The following is a 20,546-nucleotide window of genomic DNA, read 5'->3' as shown; positions in this document are numbered from 1 at the left end:
GATTATTCTTATAGCCTTTTCTGAATGGAACTGTTCAATAAAAGCCTGCACATCAACTGTTGAATGGCCTACTTGTGCTTGTCCTCTTGAAGGCAAATCAAATTCTCTGTGTTGATGACCTCATTATGGTCAGCACAAGCTCCTCGATGTCATCTGCATTCACTTCGAGTCCCGTAGGTGCTGGCAGAAATTTTATGACAACAAAAGGCGCGAGTCCGATGATTCCACGGACGTGGAATAAAACGCGACAAAAGAAGGCGGGCGGGGCGAATAAAATGGGACACTCGCGTCTAACACTCACCTCGTGCAAAGCAAACTTTTGGAGCACAAGCAAACTTTTGGAGCACAGGACATAGCGATGAACTCTCGTCGTAATCATGTCACTGGTGAGGTGACAGTGACTCGTTGAAATGAAATGAAATTGAAGTGCCACGAGCGGCAGCCACGAGCGGCAGCCACGCCCGAGCTGTCAACTCGCACGTGACAATTTAGCGTGACTATTGACACGCCGTTCCGGTGTTTGTGAAAACACTGGCTCTGATAGGCTTACCATGACACATGACTCTACCCTTTAGCCAATCACAATCACTTCTATCGCATCTTGACAGGGGGGTGCGTTCAAGTGTAGCAACACAAAAACCTTGGCAAGTGTTTGTCACCGCTCATTCAGTGAGACAATGCTTTCCAAACAGTCTAGACTCTAGAGTCATAAGAAGTCGTGCGCTATTCTTGAACCTGAACGCACCCCAAGTCTTCAATGACAAACAAACAGAGCAGAGTAGACGTGTACGGCTGGTAGTTCAATTTTTTCATAGTAACACACCACATTTGAACTGAGGCTGAACACAAGCCTGTGGTGTTTATTTTCCGGTCCCATAATAGTAAAATTATCAGCAAAAAGCTCCAAGTAGGCGATCGATGTGTGCATTCAATGAGAAGGGGTATGGAAAGTAGCGCCGGCTGGAGCGCTGTACGGTCATGTGCTACAGCCGAAGATCACTTTCGCCAGATCCGAAGTTTGTGTGCTTGATGGACCGGCCGTGGTGGGTGTGTATTATGAAAATATAATAAAATCATGGCTGGTCTCACCACTGTTTTATACACTTTTCCTTTCATCCGAGCTGAAACCCTTCTATCACACATCACACCAGACATTTTTCTCCAGCCACTCCAACCTGCCTGGACACGCTTCTTCACCTCTTTTCCACACTCTCCATTGCTCTGGACAGTTGACCCCAAGTACTTAAAATCCTCCACCTTCTTTATCTCTTCTCCCTGTAGCATCACTCTTGTATTTGGATCCCTCTCATTCACACACATGTATTCCGTCTTGCTGCGATTGATCTTCAATCCTCTCCTTTCTAGGGCATATCTCCACTTCTCTAGTTTCTCCGCCACCTGTTCCCTGTTCTCGCGACAGATCACAATGTCATCTGCAAACATCATGGTCCAAGGAGATTCTTGTCTAACATCGTCTGTCAGCCTGTCCATCACCATATAGCAAACAAGAAGGGGCTCAGAGCTGACCCCTGGTGGAGTCCCACCTCCACCTTGAATTCCTAAATCACACCGACAGCACACCTCACAATGGTCTTACAGTCATGATATATGTCTTGCACCACTCTGACATACTTTTCCGTCACTCCAGAAAATAATTCGAACACGGTCCCAGCGGACCGTAACGCGGTTCTTAACCATGAAGGCCAACTGCGCTTCAGAAAAAATATATGAAAAATATAAATACAATGAAATGACATGAAATACCCTTATATATGATATAAACATGAGAGCTGTTATTTTTTTTTTTAAATTGTGTAAAATGTTGATTAAAACACACCGTTGTCATTGTACCCTCAAAATTTGCATGTGCATTTTGACAAGAACCTATTGTTAATATTTCAAAGGCTGTGATAACAGAGCAAACAGATTGGATGCCATTTATGTTGATATTTTGCCTTTGCAAGCAATTGTGTTTCACTCATGATTCTCGTGTTGTCCTAGCGACTTTTCTTATACTTTGGCGGTGTTGTAATCTGTTTTTTTCTGAAATAAATATTTGTGTTAATTCTTTCCAACTTCACAATTTTGGATTCCAGTTCAATTCTGGAAATCTTGCCTAAACACAGTAAGGTGAAAGTATACATGTGACGACAAATAAAATATATTTTGCAATAAATATTAAATAATTTGTTGTAAATGCTGTACCCCAGCAACATTGACAATTGAAATAACCATACATTTAAATCAGTCATTTTGATTACTTTGTTTATCACAAAAAAACTAATGCGGATAAAAATGTCTGAAAAATGGATGGATATGCATATAACATTAAATTCAAATATATACTTAAACTGAGATTGGGTGGACACCAATTCACAGTCAATCACACATTTTGTCACATCCTCGTCGACGCCAGGAGCGTGCCCCTCCCCTCCTGTCTCTTCTTCCGCTGCTCCTTGGAGCGGGCCCCTCCCTTCCTTGCTCTCCTGACTCACGCACATGTTCCCCATTTCCTTAATTGTGCCTTCTGGCTATAAAAACCACCCTTACCGTTCAGTTGTTGTCGGTGTATTCCAGGAAGTTCCCCGTCACCCGCAGGTCTGTTTTTGTCGTTGCCCTCTACCTTGCCTTATTTTCTGTTTTTGCCATGTGTGTCTCAGTAAAGACTCTTTTTTGGAATCACTGTCTCCACCGTGTATTTTGAATTCGACCTTAACCACCTTCCGTCGTCCCTCGAGTCCTGTCGCCACTCCTCTAGCGGACGTGACACATTTCATCCAGTGTTAACTCTTGAGAATTAGTGCCATTAAAAAATGGTTTGATGGATGCAATTTCATCACAAAAACTTCATCACTAAATAATGGTAAACTATTTAGGGTATCCATTCTAATAACCCAACCACACATCTAACCATGCAATTTATGATATTGATGATGAGAATATTTATCGCTCTAGTTCTTTTATAATGCCATCAAATATTAAAACTAAATCAATTCCTGTTTTTTACTGTCCGGTAAGTGATATTCTGATGGTGTAGTACATCACACATCATTTTCATTTCACATCTGTCAGTATGCTTTGTGATCTTCATGTGCTCAAGCTGTTATGCGTGAGATGAGGACATAAATCCAGTAGCAGAGATTCATCTCATCGTCAGAGACAGCAGATTAAAAACAGACACTCATGAGGCACCGTTAAATAAATTGGCCTTATTTTCAGGAGAAAATGGGTCATTCTGTGCAAAAAAAAAATCTATCCGGTAAACGACGCTGCAATTCACACACAACTGCCACCGTGGATCCATGTCGAATTACCCAGCAAACCGAGTGGCTCGTCCAGTGTGTGAGAACTCATTTCAGCTTCGTCTCATGAGACTGAGTGGGTCCTTGGTCTTAGTCTTTTGCTTGCCCCTAATTGATAAGTTCGTTTGTAATGGTAAAACAACACAAGGTTTTAACCCTGTTATTAGAGTGGTCTTTAAAAGGGGGGAAAAGGGAAGACGAGCGGGAGGTATTAAGGGATCTGTGCTATGGTTTGATTCACAGTGCACCAGAAACGAAATGAGTCCAAATGAAATTTTTGTATCTGATAGAAATCAATACCAATCCATGCCCCTTAATCCCAAACTCGTTCCTGGATCACGTGGAGTAGTAGGCAATCTGTCAGCCATCTCTACGACACGTAAATCAATAGCCAGCAACGAGGCCTTTGCTGCACTTTCCGGCTACTGTAATGAGAATGTGGCTTTGCGGGTTTGATACGGCAGAGTTTATAAATGAGAAGGGAAAAACAGTTGTCTCCCTCCCAAAACTGAAAAGAAAAAAATAGTCCAAAACTTCAGTCATGCAATTTGCTAAAGCAAAAAGTGTACAGTTATTTATTATATTATAAGATAAGCAATAAGTGTATTCTCCGAACAGATGCACATTGTCTTTCTTGAAACAACTATGGGCTCTTCTGGAATACTCAGTGACATCTTAAATTATTGTACATTATGTCACACAACTTTTTCATCTTTATTTTGCCGTTCTGCTAGTTGGGGCTCTCTGTCAATGTATTTGCGATTCTGTAGCTAATCAAACTGAACTTAGCTGTTTAAATCTTGAGGGTCTTGTTCGAAATCAATCACAAAGCACCACAGTTTGGTTTTCAGTATCCTTCAATGTACTTGTGTGTGTGCACGTACGTGTGCGTGTGTGTGTATATATATATATATATATATATATATATATATATATATATATATATATATATATATATATATATATATATATATATATATATATATTTGTTCCAGTGACCTCGGGGTCACTGGAACAAAGTGTTGTCGAACATCAAAAGACATTTTGGAAACTGGTGTCACGCCCAGGTGAACATTTGCCATCTGCGAAGTCTGCAACTCGCCTATTCAAGGCAGACCAAACATGGAGATGTGGTTCAAAGCTTAAGACAAATCACTGCAGGGGGGCTGGATGATGGAAATATCAAAGGCGGTGTTTTTCTTGTATTATGGATATATAAACAATAAAAGTGTGACATTGAGCAGATTAACTTCGAGCGTGATTACCGGGACAACTGCCTTCGTTTCTCTTCGGAAATCTGCTCCCGTCAATTACAGACAATCTGTGTGACGAGCCTTTTGTTTCAACTTGTCTGGGTCAAACCCTGCAAAGCATCTCGAGCTTTATTTGATGGTACCTGGGCTTATAGACAAAGGTCCTCATAATCAATCAAACAAACAGGTGCCCAACAAGCAGCACATTTTTTCGCGTGTATTAGAAACATACATTATTAAATGCTGTCAAGAACTTGAAAACACCAAACCTAAAATACTACATTTGAAGCAACATGACACTTTTTAGCCTTATTTATTGGGTCACGTGCTGCATTCGCATAATATGTTAAGATTGTGAATGGTTTGTGCAATAAGTACCTTTTATATGTAAGAGGAAAAAAAAACAAAGCCATTATACCAAACCATTTTAGATGAAAGGTGGATGTGGCGGGCAGGAAAAAAATATTGTTGTAATTATCATTAACTTGAGTGGCCTAAACGGCAGAAAACACATAATAAACACCCGTGGCCTAAGAAAGTGAAGTCACAGAGAGAAATCCTTCCACTTCTTCCACTTAAGGGTTTTGCAGTCAGGTCCGACCATGTGTTTGAAAACCCTCAATTAAAAAATGCAAGTTGGGCCCTGCTTTAATGATAGTTGTGATTTTAATCAGGGGCGTCGTATTCCTTGTAGATCTAAAAGGTCTGGAGGCCTCAGTGCACACGTCAACTTATCTCTTTCCTAAAGCTCTAGTTTTAATTTCCCACCGCGGTTGAAGTCTCCTCAGTTCTCTCAGGCTTCCCACTTCCCCTCCCTCCTCTTATCCCTCCCAATAGACATATTGGGGGGGAAAGCACAACAGTAGTCATTAATTCCCTGAGCTTCAACTCATCAGCAACAAACACAGGCAGCCAGAGTCAGTATAGGAGTTCTCAAAGATATGAGAAAAAGGTAGGATTACAGGAGAGATTTTTTTTCCCCGTTTGTCCTCTGGCTCCTTTTTTCCAAAGATGCCTGCTGGTACCAATGAACTCTACAGCAATTAAGAAGGGACACAGACACATGCCACACATTGCTGCTGTCACCGAAGTCAACCTGCCCTCTGGTTAAAAAAAAAAAAAAACACTAGAATATTTGGAAATGAATTATTCAAAGTGATTGTTCAAACTCAATTATTTATGGGGGCCTTGCGAAAGCAGATTTGCATCTGAACACTGTAAAAATTAAGATGGCCAATTACAAAATCTCTGCAGTCCGAATGATGTATGCAAGGTGGACAGAGTGTGTAACAGTTGGTGTAATATCTTGTGCAAGTTGAGGCCCAATGGTAATCAGTGATCAACATTCTACATGAATATTGTTTCAGTGGTGATCAATAAATTACACACAATTCACTTTTCAACAATGATTTACTCTTTAATCTGTTAATGCCAGTGCATCTTGGAGGAGCACTACTATCAGGCCGAAAGGAAGTTTTCCCCTGTTGATGAGTCAGAAAGTTAAAAATCGAGCCAAGTGCATGTATTGATTCATAAACACATCCATCCTGTAAGGGCATCAGCAGTCTGGAACTTAATGGCAGCACGGTATCTCGATTGCCGCCGGCTTCTTCAAGCTCCCAAGATGAATGCGAGAGTGACACCTCCTAATACTGCTGGGCTGAGGCGCACACTCTAATAGGCCCAAACTTAATTAGTATGGGGCTTCCCCACCAAGGAAAGATAAATCCTCACTCCTCCCATCAAAGAAAAGCTGCTGACACACATGCAAACACTATTATACAAACACAGGTGGAGACAGTAACACGCAGATTAGATTTGGTACACATTTATGCATAGAAGAAAGAATCGATGGGCTTTAAGCAGAGCTGATTATGGTTGATGAAGATTAAAAGAGTTCTCGTTTGGTTTTTGTATGTTGCTCTCGTTGCCTTACGGGCTGTAGGGTAATGTGTTATTTTATAATCATCTGCTGGCTAAATCGCATTAGGAATGCCCTCGCATTAATTTGTCCTGCTATTGGCAGCGCTGGAGATGAAACGGATTCCAGGGAGCTAAAAGCTGAGACACAGAGACGAGAAACTGCTGGTGTCAGCATTTAGCCAGTGTATTTCCTCAGACTAAGTGGTGGGGGGGAGAAAAAATAGGGGCAACAGGATGAAATTGCATAGTTTGAATGTTTGACTGAGTTGTTGTTTTTTTTTTTGAATGGGCAGTGCTGCAGTGGTAAAAGTGACATTCTCAATAAGGCCTTTGAGATTTAATGCATCACCTTTCAAAAAATGGTTTATACATTATGGGATTACGTTTTATGGTCTATGGATGCTCTTCGGGTCATCTTTTGTGCCATCTCTGCCAAGCGGGATAGATATGTGCATGGTGCATATATTGAGGGAAAAAACATCCATGTGTAGCACGAATTCAGCAGATTAAATTAGATGCTATCTTTCACAAATGGATGTTTCAGTGGATGCAAGAAATATGATATTTGCAACTGCGTGTCTGCATATTTTTATTGAGGTTTTATTTCTTCACAAAAGAAGATGCGACTTGAATTTCGAAACGTGAACTACCACAATATTCTCAAAATAACATACACAATTACAATAAATATCAAATATATCCATCCATCCGTGTGGAGTTTGCATGTTCTCCCCGGACCCGCGTGGGTTTTCTCCGGGTACTCCGATTTCCTCCCACACTCCAAAAACATGCATGGCAGGCAGATTGGCCACTCCAAATTGTCCCTAGGTGTGAGTGTGAGAGTGACTGTTGTATGTCTTTGTGTGCCCTGCGATTGGCTGGCAACCAATTCAGGGTGTCCCCCGCCTCGTGCCCGAAGACAGCTGAGAAAGGCTCCAGCAACCCCCGCGACCCTAATGAGGAATAAGCGGTACGGAAAATGAGATGAGATGAGATGAGAGATGAGATATATAGTGAGACCTCAACTTACGAACGTAATTGGTTCCCAGAGTGTGGAAGGCGACAAGTGTGTATTTCAAAAAAAAAATCCCATAGGAAACCATTACAATGGGAATAATCCGTTCCCGGGTTTCCATAAAATATACTTTTCAACTAATGTTAAGCAGATTCCTTACTTACAGACAGTGTATTGTCGGTGTTCAAATACCTGACATGTTTCGGCGACTACTTCCGCCTTCGTCAGAGTGTCACGGATGTTGCTGTGACGCGCCATTTTCAGCTGGTGTTGCTATGAGGGCGTGACCTACCTGTCAGAACTGACAGGCAAGCCACGCCCCCCGCTGTCCGCTCGTCCCTCCAGGATGCTTCTCCAGGTAGTAGAGAGCATGTAAGCTCCCTCATCCCTGTTGATGGTCCTTGGTCCTCGCTTTCGGATTTCAATGGCCTCCCTGATCCAGCGCTGATGTTTGTTGTCTTCGGTGCGGATGACTCTGGCCTTCTCCCAGTCCATGATGTGGTTCTCTCTTTTGCAGTGGTCCGTGATGGCTGATTTATGGTGCTCCTGTTGTGCTTGTTCTTTTATTGCTCTTGTTTGGATTGTTGCCGTCTCCTTCTCGCACTCGTTCTTGTGCTCTTTTTTTCTTGTATTGAAACTCCTTCCTGTCTCCCCGATGTATGATTTATTGCATGACTTGCATGGGATTTCAAATATTGAGTTACATTTGTTTTCTGGGAGTATTTTGTCCTTTGGGTGTACCAAGATTTGACGGAGAGTTGTGTGTGGTTTGACCGGTGTGTTTATGTTGTGTTCTGACAGGTAGGTCACGCCTTCATAGCAACACCAGCTGAAAATGGCGCGTCACAGCAACATCCGTGACACTCTGACGAAGGCGGAAGTAGTCGCCGAAACATGTCAGGTATTTGAACACCGACAATACACTGTCTGTAAGTAAGGAATCTGCTTAACATTAGTTATCAAGTAGACAGGATGAATTTAGTACAACGATTACTTTTCAACTAAATAAGCCTTAAAACTACACACAACATACCTTATTCTATGTATATTAAATGAACTATTGTATTGTAATGAAAGAAATACACTGCATTGTATCAAAAGTCACTTTATTTACATTTGTGATGGTCATTGATGGCTTGATGGAATGGCGTTGGAGGTCCGAGGTCAAAGGGAATTGCTGTTTGGAAAGAGTCACATTCCATAAGGACTGTAATTAAAGAAATAAACTGTGCTATAAAATAAAAGTCATTTTACAGTGAAACCTCAACTTACGAAGGCCTTATAATACGAACTTTTCATCATAGGAATGTCAAATTCATGAAAATTAAGCCTTATAATACGTACTATTTTCATAATACACACCCACCACGGCCGGTCCATCAAGCACACGACCTTCGGATCTGGCGAAAGTGATCTTCGGCAGAAGCATGACCGAACAGCGCGGCGCTACCTTCCATACCGCTTCTCATTGAATGCACACGTCGATCGCCTACTTGGAGCTTTTTGCTGATAATTTTACTATTATGGGACCGGAAAATAAACACCACAGGCTCGTGTTCAGCCTCAGTTCAAATGTGGTGCGTTACTATGAATAAATTGAAGAAACTACCAGCCGTACACGTCTACTCTGCTCTGTTTGTTTGTCATCCAAGACTTGGGGTGCGTTCAGGTTCGAGAATAGCGCACGACTTCTTATGACTCTAGGCTGTTTGGAAAGCATTGTCTCACTGAATGAGCGGTGACAAACACTTGCCAACGTTTTTGTGTTGCTACACTTGAACGCACCCTCTGTCAAGTTGCGATAGAAGTGATTGTGATTGGCTAAACGGTAGAGTCATGTGTCATCGTAAGCCAATCAGAGCTAGTGTTTTCACACACACCGGAACAGCGTGTCAATAGTCACGCTAAATTGTCACGTGCGAGTTGACAGCTCGGGCGTAGCCTGCGTTCGCGACACTTCATTTCATTGTCGTTCTGGAATTTCATTTCATTTCAACGAGTCACTGTCACCTTACCAGTGACATGATTACGACGAAAGTGCATCGCTATGTCTTGTGCTCCAAATGTTTGCTTCTGCTTCAAGTGTTTGCTTTGCACAAAGTGATTGTTAGACGCGAGTGTGCCATTTTATTCGCCCCGCCCGCCTTCTTTTGTCGCGTTTTATTCCGCGTCCGTGGAATCATCGGACTCGAGCCTTTTGTTGTCATAAAATCTCTGCCAGCACCTACGGGACTCGAAGTGAATGCAGATGACATCGAGGAGCTTGTTGCATAATGAGGTCATCAACACAGAGAATTTGATTTGCCTTCAAGAGGACAAGCAGAAGCAGGCCATTCAACAGTTGATGTGCAGGCTTTTATTGAACAGTTCCATTCAGAAAAGGCTATAAGAATCATTAACATGATGAATGATAATGTGATGCCTCAGTTTCGTAAGACCTTACAAGTCAGAAAGCAACAGGTGTCAATTAAGAGCCTTCAATGACCATCACAAATGTAAATAAAGTGACTTTATTATACAGTGCAGTGTATTTTTTTCATTACAATACAATAGCACATTTATTATACATAGGATAGGGTAGGTTGTGTGTAGTTTTAAGGCTTATTTAGTTGAAAAGTATATTTTATGGAAACCCGGGAACGGATTATTCCCATTTTAATGGTTTCCTATGGGAATTGTTTTTTTTTTACATACACACTTTTCGCCTTACACACTCTGTCTGGGAACCAATTAAGTTCGTAAGTTGAGGTCTCACTGTATTTCCCTTTATACTGGTCATTGATGGCTTGATGGAATGGTGTTGGAAGTCAAGTTTTATTTACCTTTTTGATGGTCGTTGATGGCTTATGGAAGGAGAGTCACCTTCCATAAGGACTGTTGGTAACTTAACCTCTGGTGTGGCTTCTCTTCTTTTTTCTTTCGAGACTCCTCATCATTTTTGCTGATTAAAAACCTCTTAATTGACACCTGTTGCTTTCTGACTTGTAAGGTCTTACGAAGCTGAGGCATCACATTATTGTTCATCATGTTGATGATTGTGATAGCCACAGTCTTTTCTGAATGGAACTGTTCGGTAAAAGCATGCACATCATTCCAATTTGCCAACATTGCCTTTATGACCTCACTTGATGCTGCAGCCATCTCCTCCTCAGATGTTCTGTTACTGGCTTTAAAATCCTCAATAAGCGCCAAACTTCCAGGTTGGCGCATGGCGATATCGGCGTGAATTAGCCGTGCTTTCTCGCATAAAATAGCTTTACACATGCTGTCGCCGGATGGCTGCTTTTTGTTAATCCAAATCAACTGAAGTTTTCAACTTCTTCGATTGCCCGAGACTGTCGCTTTGAGAGCACGGAAACACCTTTTGCAACAGACGCACCTTTGATGGCTTTTCTGTTCCGGAAAATGGTAGCAATGATTGACTTAGCATAGCCGTGCTCAGGCACTAAATAACACTAACGCACACCTCGTTCGTGTTTTTCAATTATCTCCTTCTTCTCAGCGACTTTGTGTCTTCTTGGGCTGAACACGAGCCTGTGGTGGGGTTTTTTCGGTCCCATCATAGTAAAATTATCAGCAAAAATCTCCAAGTAGGCGATCGACGTGTGCATTCAATGAGAGGGGGTGTGGAAAGTAGCGCCGGCTGGAGTGCTGTTCGGTCGTATGCTTCCGCCGAAGATCACGCCGCCAGATCCGAAGGTCGTGTGCTTGATGGACCCGTACCCGTAAATGAAAAATGTAAAAACGAATTTAGGTCATTTCAACATACTTCATCTGAACCAATGGCCACACACACTAAAGGAGAGGTACGTTTTTCAGTGAATAGCTAAGATTGATTAAATTGATCAAAGTCTTCATTCACCGTATCATTCACCGTACATCTAAGAGCTTTGTTTTCACATTGGTCTTTATCTTATTTTAATTCATATTTGTATTCTCTTCGACTTTGTAGATGAGCTGGGGGAGACTGGTCCCCAGCCGCAGGGTGCACATAGACAACCGACCAATCACATTGAGACCTGCTGCACTCGATGTTGAATTTAGTACCTCAAATAAACCCAACACGTAATTTGGATTTCATGTTATGAGAAAGCAAACAAGATACCTCATTATAATGTATCATCAATACCTACTTCAATGAATATTATCATGCCACAGTAGATTAATATGGCTCAGACAAGAGAAAGGAAAGGACCTTCTAATATATATCAAGTGAGCCCAAGTGGGACTGCACGTTACCTTTGTATGCACAGCGTGTAAAGTCATTCTAGGGTTCACATGGGTGACATACAGACCAATAAATCACTGTTGGACAAATTGATCAAAGTGACCAGCTGTTGCTATTCATTACAAAGTGCCGACAGCCCCCGCGAGAGGCCGATACTCTTTTCCTGGGTGTATTGTCTACCTACCCTCCCTTCCTCTTTTCAAGTGTTATATTGGGTTTGTCTTTCACCGAGTGATGTAGTGCCACTTCCCGCCTGATACTTTATCACCAGGTCAGTTGTTTATTACAGCGATACACTTCTCCACTTTCGCCCCAAAACAATTCAGAGAATGGATTTTGTCATCTGTGACCGGTCCCGCAGCGTTGCCACTTGTTTTGCAGGAAGCCAAACTCCACAGAGTATCTCGACATTTTATTGCCACTGCAAATGGAAAATATTCTTGGAGCAAAACTTTCATTACAGTTCTGAAACAATGCAGTGGTTTGAAACGTTACGATAAAACGTCACTTACAACAACTCAATATTTGTGGAGGACCCAATAGCAACATTCATTCCTGATTCCATATCTGCTATCTCACGTTTTGCAAGGTGGTGATGGCGGGTGCGGATTTCAAAAAGCAGGCAGGAGGGACCAGTCCTGAGCCGCTCCGGGATCCAGCGATGAGTGGGGTCTCTGACTTACGTTGACGCGGACGTTGCACGGCTCGTCGTGGATGCGACTCAATTCATCATGCACGACGACAGCGTGGCTGGACGTGGACGTGCACTGCCAGACACCCAGTGTCACCCTGGACGGCCACCTGGAAGGAGGTCTCGGCCGGACGTTGACGAGGACGTTACGGCTCGTCGAGTGATGCAATTCAAACTCAACGAGGCGTGGGCTAAAGTGGACGCTGCACTGCCAGGCACAGGGTGGAAATGAGACCGGTCCGTTGTACCTGCGGGATCCGATGGTTGGTCGGGTCATTCTGTCACGTTTTGCAAGGTGGTGATGGCGGGTGCGGATCTAAAAAAGCTGGCAGGTGGGAGCAGGAGGTTGTGTTTGACAAATTGTATTAAAATAAAGTCAACAGGAACAAAAAGTAAAACATCAAAATCGTCTGAACAGAAAAAAAAAAGTATCAAAAGAAAACCAAGATTAAAAGTCCGCCAAGATGAAACAAACACGCACACATGCATATAACATGCATCAAGATGCACAATGCATACAACAATGACCCGACACCAGATGGTCGTGCCGGGAGTCCTTTTAAGCGGCACTGATTGTAACGACCAGCACCTGCGAGGCAGCAGGCAGGGCTGACATCGCTACCTGGTGGTCGCCAATCCGAACGTGGCAGTCCGCCAAGGCTCGGGACGACCAGCACCTGTGCAGGTGCAGGCGGGGCCGACAGCGCCACCCGTTGGTCGCCAACCAGATCATGACACTAACATTTAGGAATGTGCAACAATGAAACCATTGAAACACTATAAAAAATAGATATATTTTCTGGTTAACTGTTTGTGATTTCAGTCTTCTAATCATCCCTCTTGTCAATTGCTAAATAATGAAGAAATAGAATATATTACGGCATAAATGATGCCACACAGTCCTAAATTTTAAAGTCACAGGCAGCAAATAGGACAATAGTCATTGTATTGTTTTGCTTCACATGCATCTCACACTGCATTGATTGATTTGTAGTCCTAAAACCCAATATTCTGTGGGTCCTGGAATTTGAGTGACAGTCACAAAAATCCTGGTACTGGATGGTACTGGAGACATTTTTGCACATGTCTGGCATTGAATGAGTTATTAAATATATTTTTTTGATGCTAGAATATCGATCCGACTTTTCTGGACTCGTGTTTGCCACCATACTAATAATGTCTACATGGCTGTATTTCAATTTTCCGTCGTTGATGTAATAACTTCTATTAACAGCAAACTAGATGATAGTCAATTACTCCACAGCTGGTTGCATTAAGGGAGTACCTGCCAATTTGCTTTGATACACAATTATTGATTAATCAACACAGGATAGGGGTGAAATTACCAAATTTTTCTTGAGACAGAGTCACTGCGCACAAAACAAAATATATTTTTTAATCTACATTATTGGATTTGATTCAAATTCCCTCCAATGTTGCCCTTGAAAATCCCTGGACTTGCATCCTCCAAGACAGTGAGCAAGTGCAAAGAACACGGATAACCATCATACATGTGACACCGCCGGTCACCTGCTATGCTTCAGGCGTCACCATGCACTTAAGTTAATGGAGATATTTTGTCTCTGTCTTCCTTTATTTTCCCTGAAAACATGTCATACCTCCAACATAATACTACTGTACCGTGCTGTGAATGATAACTGAACTGATGGTGAACCCGGCACTTTCTGCCTTGCCGACTCTGCAGGGGAAATCACTCTAAGAAGTTTACTTTGTGCTAATCTCATAAATGCCCTCCACCTCCCCTGTCTCTCCATGATGCAGGCACACAATAAACCACTTACATAAACTTCTCCTTTGAGACGGGCCTGGGAAAAAAACAGCTGACATGCTCAAAGTTTCTGCCTGCCTCTAGCTCGTGATGCCTGTGATTTCCACCAGGAATGCTTGATTTGGATCTTTTATTACATGTGCTATCCCATAGACGTGAAGGGCAGTTTTATTACGTGGATTGTCTGCAGCCTGGCCGTGTGTAAAACAAGACAGACTGGAAAAAGCATTGACATTCATGAGCTGAAATGCATTTAACTGGGCCTCTTTATTATGCAATCAGTATAAGATGATATCGGACTCGATGAGGTGAGGATCTTTTGCATTCTTCTTTTGGAAAGTTCACAATGGTATTTTAATCTGCTCTTGCACAAGTGCTGGGTAAAAATTAAATGTGTTGACCTATTGGGAGCAAAATTTGGCCTGGAAATGTTCCTTGACGAGTAGGGTAGTTTTGACTGGCAGCCATTACATAATGATAACGACATTCATTGACAGGGGTGGGAGATGTGGTCGTGGGCTGGGTGCGAACGGAGATCACGTGAATTGAAAAAACATGTAATTGCTGATAGATTTGGTGTGGTTGGACCGGGGTGCAGGGGGCTTATTGCGGCCATCACCTCAATGAACAGAATAGAAAACAGGGTTGGTATTTCATCCGGCAGATGTCACGCTTCATAAATTACTTCACACGGTTCTACCGTCCAAAAGTAGATATTCCATTCGGGTAAATCAACACATTTTCCCCAAATTTCCAATAGTCATGCCTCTGGAGATACCACTCCAAATTCAATGCAAAAATTCCAATGAAGAACTTCTTTTCCTTTCGGCTTTTCCTTTCAGAGGTTGCCACAGCGAAACAGTGTCCTCTATCTTCGCAGGTTTAATCTGCATGTTTGTTTTGGCCAAGCTTTTATGTCAGATGCCCTTCCTGACACAAGCCTCAGTATTTATGGGAAGCGTAGGTCCGGCACAATAAGACTATGGTTTGGCTCCCCTTGTTGTAACAGAACAAACAACTCTATATATAATGAATTTTATTCTGTAACCTGCATTATGATTATTATTAATACTATTATTTTCATCATGGTTATTGTTATTTTTACTCATATTATTATTGCTCCTGTGTTTTTGTGTGTGTATGTCTGTGTGTGTGCGTGTGCGTGCGTGCGTGCGTGCGTGCGTGTGTGTGTGTGTGTGTGTGTGTGTGTGTGTGTGTGTGTGTGTGTGTAAGGCTCTTTAAATAGCCAACCTATGATGTAGAAACTTTGATATATGGTGCACTACATTTACCATTTTAATCATATTGGATTTACCATCATCCATTTTTTCAGAGAGGGAAACTGGTGGATTGGCGGAAGAATTTTAGTGATGGGAAGCGATGACAGATGACGTTGAGTTCGGCTTAGAATGACGATTGAGGATGATGCACAGATGCCCAGGCCGTTGCATGACGTGTGGGGGAGCAGCTAAATTTCGGCAAAAGCCCACCCTGAGTGACATGCACAAAAAATGGCAAGTGGCACTGTATTAAAAGCAGTGAATATGCTCCTGATGGTCATGGCTAATTACAGATTGGCAGAGGAGACAGAAGGAGGAAGAAATACTTTTGAAAAATGAGAAGATACTCCTTGATCTCATTTCATGGAGGCATCGGCTAAAAATGATGTCATCACATTGCTGCATGGAACAAATACTATTTCCACATATGTCATCATGCTGCATGTTTGAAGTGGGAATTAAAGGACAACCGACCTCAATTTTTTTGTTTCCTAACTGACATCAGAAAAACGTTTTATAGCATATAAAATACCCAAAACACACAGGCTGATATTTCAATCAAATGCAAAACACCAATAAAAATGACTTAAAGTATCCCAAAACTGCCACAAAATGAGCTCAAGAAATGGTGAGATTGAGAAAGTCCCGCCCCCTTGTTCGTGACGTCAGGGCAGGATACACCATCACAAACTACCCTTGAGAATAAAAACAATGTTTTCAGAGAGTTCAGATTCGGAGAAGATGCTTTCTTGTTACTCATCCATTTATGAATATGATTCAAATGGTTCTGAACAGGAAAGCATAATTTTTTTCAATCGATTAAAGAAGTCTGGACTCCAATGTAGCGTCCCAGAAAATGCACAAAATGGCGCACAAGCTCCGTTGGAAATGGGCTGATTTCTCTGCTGGGAATTTGTGTCAACCTAATACAGTGAGACCTCAACTTACGAACGCCTTATAATACGAACTTTTCATCATACGAACGTCAAATTTATGAAAATTAAGCATTATAATGAGCACTATTTTCATAATACACGCCCACCACGGCCGGTCCATCAAGCACACGACCTTCGGATCTGCCGAAAGTGATCTTCGGCTGTAGCACACGACCGAACACGGTGCAGCCGGCGCGACTTTCCATACCGCTTCTCATTGAATGCACACGTCGATCGCCTACTTGGATCTTTTTGCTGATAATTTTACTATTATGGGACCGGAAAATAAACACCACAGGCTCGTGTTCAGCCTCAGTTCAAATGTGGTGCGTTACTATGAATAAATTGAAGAAACTACCAGCCGTACACGTCTACTCTGCTCTGTTTGTTTGTCATCCAAGACTTGGGGTGCGTTCATATTCGAGAATAGCGCACGACTTCTTATGACTCTAGGCTGTTTGGAAAGCATTGTCTCACTGAATGAGCGGTGACAAACACTTGTCAACATTTTGGTGTTGCTACACTTGAACGCACCCCTCTGTCAAGTTGCGATAGAAGTGATTGTGATTGGCTAAACGGTAGAGCCATGTGTCATCGTAAGCCAATCAGAGCTAGTGTTTTCACACACACCGGAACAGCGTGTCAATAGTCACGCTAAATTGTCACGTGCGAGTTGACAGCTCGGGCGTGGCCTACGTTCGCGACACTTCAATTTCATTTCATTTCAACGAGTCACTGTCACCTCACCAGTGACATGATTACGACGAGAGTGCATCGCTATGTCCTGTGCTCCAAAAGTTTGATTGTGCTCCAAAAGTTTGCTTTGCACGAGGTGAGTGTTAGACGCGAGTGTGCCATTTTATTCGCCCCGCCCGCCTTCTTTTGTCGCGACTCGAGCCTTTTGTTTTCATAAAATCTCTGCCAGCACCTACGGGACTCGAAGTGAATGCAGATGACATCGAGGAGCTTGTGCTGACGATAATGACGTCATCAACACAGAGAATTTGATTTGCCTTCAAGAGGACAAGCAGAAGTAGGTCATTCAACAGTCGATGTGCAGGCTTTTATTGAACAGTTCCATTCAGAAAAGGCTATAAGAATCATCAACATAATGAATGATAATGTGATGCCTCAGTTTCGTAAGACCTTACAAGTCAGAAAGCAACAGGTGTCAATTAAGAGCCATCAATGACCATCACAAATGTAAATAAAGTGACTTTATTATACAGTGCAGTGTATTTCTTTCATTACAATACAACAGCACATTTATTATACATAGGATAAAGTAGGTTGTGTGTAGTTTTAAGGCGTATTTAGTTGGAAAGTATATTTTATGGAAACCCGGGAACGGATTATTCCCATTTTAATGGTTTCCTATGGGAATTTTTTTTTAGATCCACACTTTTCGCCTTACACACTCTGTCTGGGAACCAATTAAGTTCGTAAGTTGAGGTCTCACTGTACCTTCTATATGCGTTTGACTGCAATTGGTAGTCTTGGTTCGACACACAACGATTCACGTTATTTATATAGTTTTCCTTCTAATTTCGTGATCAACACCGTGTTTTCAGATGAAAAAAGTGCTCAAAATGCATTGGGTGTCACTTTGTCGGTCAGGGGCGATTCCGAGTGTGATGTCACGTCAAGATCGTCATCAAATCGAAAACAAGACTTCCTGAATATTCAGCGCGAGTCTTAAACCATAAAATATAGTTATATGCGGTGAAAGCTTTGTAAAATGCGCTCAGTCGAAGTCATTCGAAGTGATTTTACAAATTATGGACGCAACTTGTCCGGATGGTGTCGGTTGTCCTTTAAGTCAAATATCAACTGTTACTCTAAATTACAGTTCTTCGATTTATGGACCATGTCAGTCGACTCTCAAAGCACACTTGCATGCTTCTATATGTGGTTTCTGGTGACATATTGCTCGGATGTATGAATGCTTATAGTACAGAAGCATCCGATACATAGTCAATTTATATCCACACTTGAAAGAAAACTACTGTTCACACTGCATGAAAAATATCACATGCCGTACATTGGATTTGCCTTTATTAGTCGGCAGTGGAGAAATTTACATTTCACAGCAGCAAAGTGAAGAGAGGAATGAAAGTAGAGAAACAAAATACATGAGCTGCTGGAAAGGCAGCCACTCTTGCAAAAGAACAAAAATAAATAAATAACAAATAATATAACAATATGACAACACAAAGACACAGTCATTCATTCTTAAGCCCTTTCTGTAAGCAGTTCTAGATGAAAGAGGAGAGGTTCAAAGCATCTTTCCACCAGTGGATCAGGGATATCATGGTGGAATGTGCACGTCGACTACAAGCTAACATGCAGCTGTAGCATCCATTGACGAAAAGAGATTGCCTCACATCTCCTGTCCCACATAAATCCGCTTCAATTCCAAGCCGCAGACTGTCCAACAGCACCGACGTTTCCGCTGAACATAGCGGGGCTGTGAAGATGCTGCCCATTACCAGCGCAAAAAAAAGCATAATGGCCCCAAAGCTGTCCAGTGATGACAGTCGAATTGCACCGACATTCCTCCAATTCAAAAACAGTAGTGGCATATTCATTCTGCCGAAAAGGCGCAACTGCTCAGCACAGTCTCCTCCTTGATGAATGTAAACATCATCAACATGTGAGCATTAATTAACAGTCGCCCAATTCATTTTGACTCTTGTCTCATCAATTGTAAGGTTTTTAATGAGAACCAGCTGCTATTCATTTCAGCATCTTGATGTTATGCCATGAGAGGGCATATGCAACATTGTATCAGATGCAAGCCTCAAATAATGGTTGAAAACGACCAGAGAAAGGTTGATAACATTAGAACCATCTGTCCACATGGATAAGAAACAGTCACCTTCTAATGATGTTTTCTCAATACTCAATACCGGGTAGCTCGTGGCACAAAGGGAGCTCAAGCAGAATCCAACAAGACCAGCTGACACAAGCTTGCCAACCGTGACAGCTGAAGCTACTGAGGAGCAAATGACCCCATTGAATTTTTTCAACTCCAGGGCCTGGGTTCTGTTGATCTGTGACATGCAATAATCTGCAAGTTGAATGGTAATCACACAGATCCCCTAATGCAGCCGTAACGGAAAACAGAACACGAGTACAACTACACAATCAAGAGCCGAAAAGTGCCGAGGTGCGGGAAAATGTATCCATTCCAGTCGGCGTTCAAAATTATGTATTTTTATAAACATAGGGTCTGAATCTATTGTATGTGTTGTACACAGCAACTTGACTTTTTTCATGGGGTTCTTTTTGCACACTTACATTGCTGTCTGATACACTAACAAGAGAGTCGTATATTTCACAAATGAATCTCCCCCTATTCCATGTTAAAAAAACGATTCATGATAGAATGGTGAGACGACTGTACAAGTCTATGTGACCGTTGACATTACAAATTTGGGTCAGCTTCCATAAATGAGGGGAATGGTCAAACCTGTTGTTTTGAATTACAAAAAAAGAGGTAGAAAAGGAATGGACAAAACAAAAATAAAGAGATGACAAATTGAGAACCAGGAACTGTTGCCATTTTATGTCCAAATGTTGAAATTCTCAGGGAACGCTGTCGCTCGTGCATGTGGGGGAAAAGTTCAAGAGTGGAGTATTAAGTAATTGGAAAAACATTCAGGTGCTTCAGACATGTTCCTCCAAATCTATGCAGCATCCATCGGTTAGCCTTCAAGTCACCACTTTAAATTCACAAAATGTTCATTTGCATGCACTAAATGTGACATACAAAAAAGGTGTTGTTTTTTTCGCCTCTGGGAATGACTTACCAAATTTCTTCACGACACCGTGTAAACCTGCACCTGTGCTGCCCTTATCTGCTTAAGCAATGACTGGGTAGCAAAAAAATATGCTTTTGTATATGCTGTCTGGTCTTTGTGTTATTTTGTCATCGCTTTCTTTCCTCTTCACCACCTCTCATCAGGTACAATATGATGGGGTAACATACGTACGCCTCAGAAGAGCTGTTCTCGCTCCAAATTAAATCATACTGGAGCTCTGCTTTCGTTATAATCACCAATGTGACAAACCCAACATATGTGTGCAGTTTTTGTGCGTTTGCACAGGAGTGTCTTGCTTTCCTGGAG

General features: G+C 42.1%; 1 protein-coding gene across 1 annotated transcript in view; it reads right to left on the bottom strand.

The window, feature by feature from the left end:
- Positions 1-20,546, bottom strand: part of rnf144aa (ring finger protein 144aa) — a 154,829-nt gene that overhangs the window by 109,127 nt on the left and 25,156 nt on the right. The gene's annotated exons all lie outside the window — the stretch shown is intronic.

Source organism: Hippocampus bargibanti, linkage group LG09, assembly GCF_051943395.1.
Source record: "Hippocampus bargibanti isolate YZ-2025 linkage group LG09, ASM5194339v1, whole genome shotgun sequence".
Lineage (NCBI taxonomy): Eukaryota > Metazoa > Chordata > Actinopteri > Syngnathiformes > Syngnathidae > Hippocampus > Hippocampus bargibanti.
Note: the sequence above shows the minus strand (reverse complement) of the source record. Positions and strands in the feature narration are given on the sequence as shown.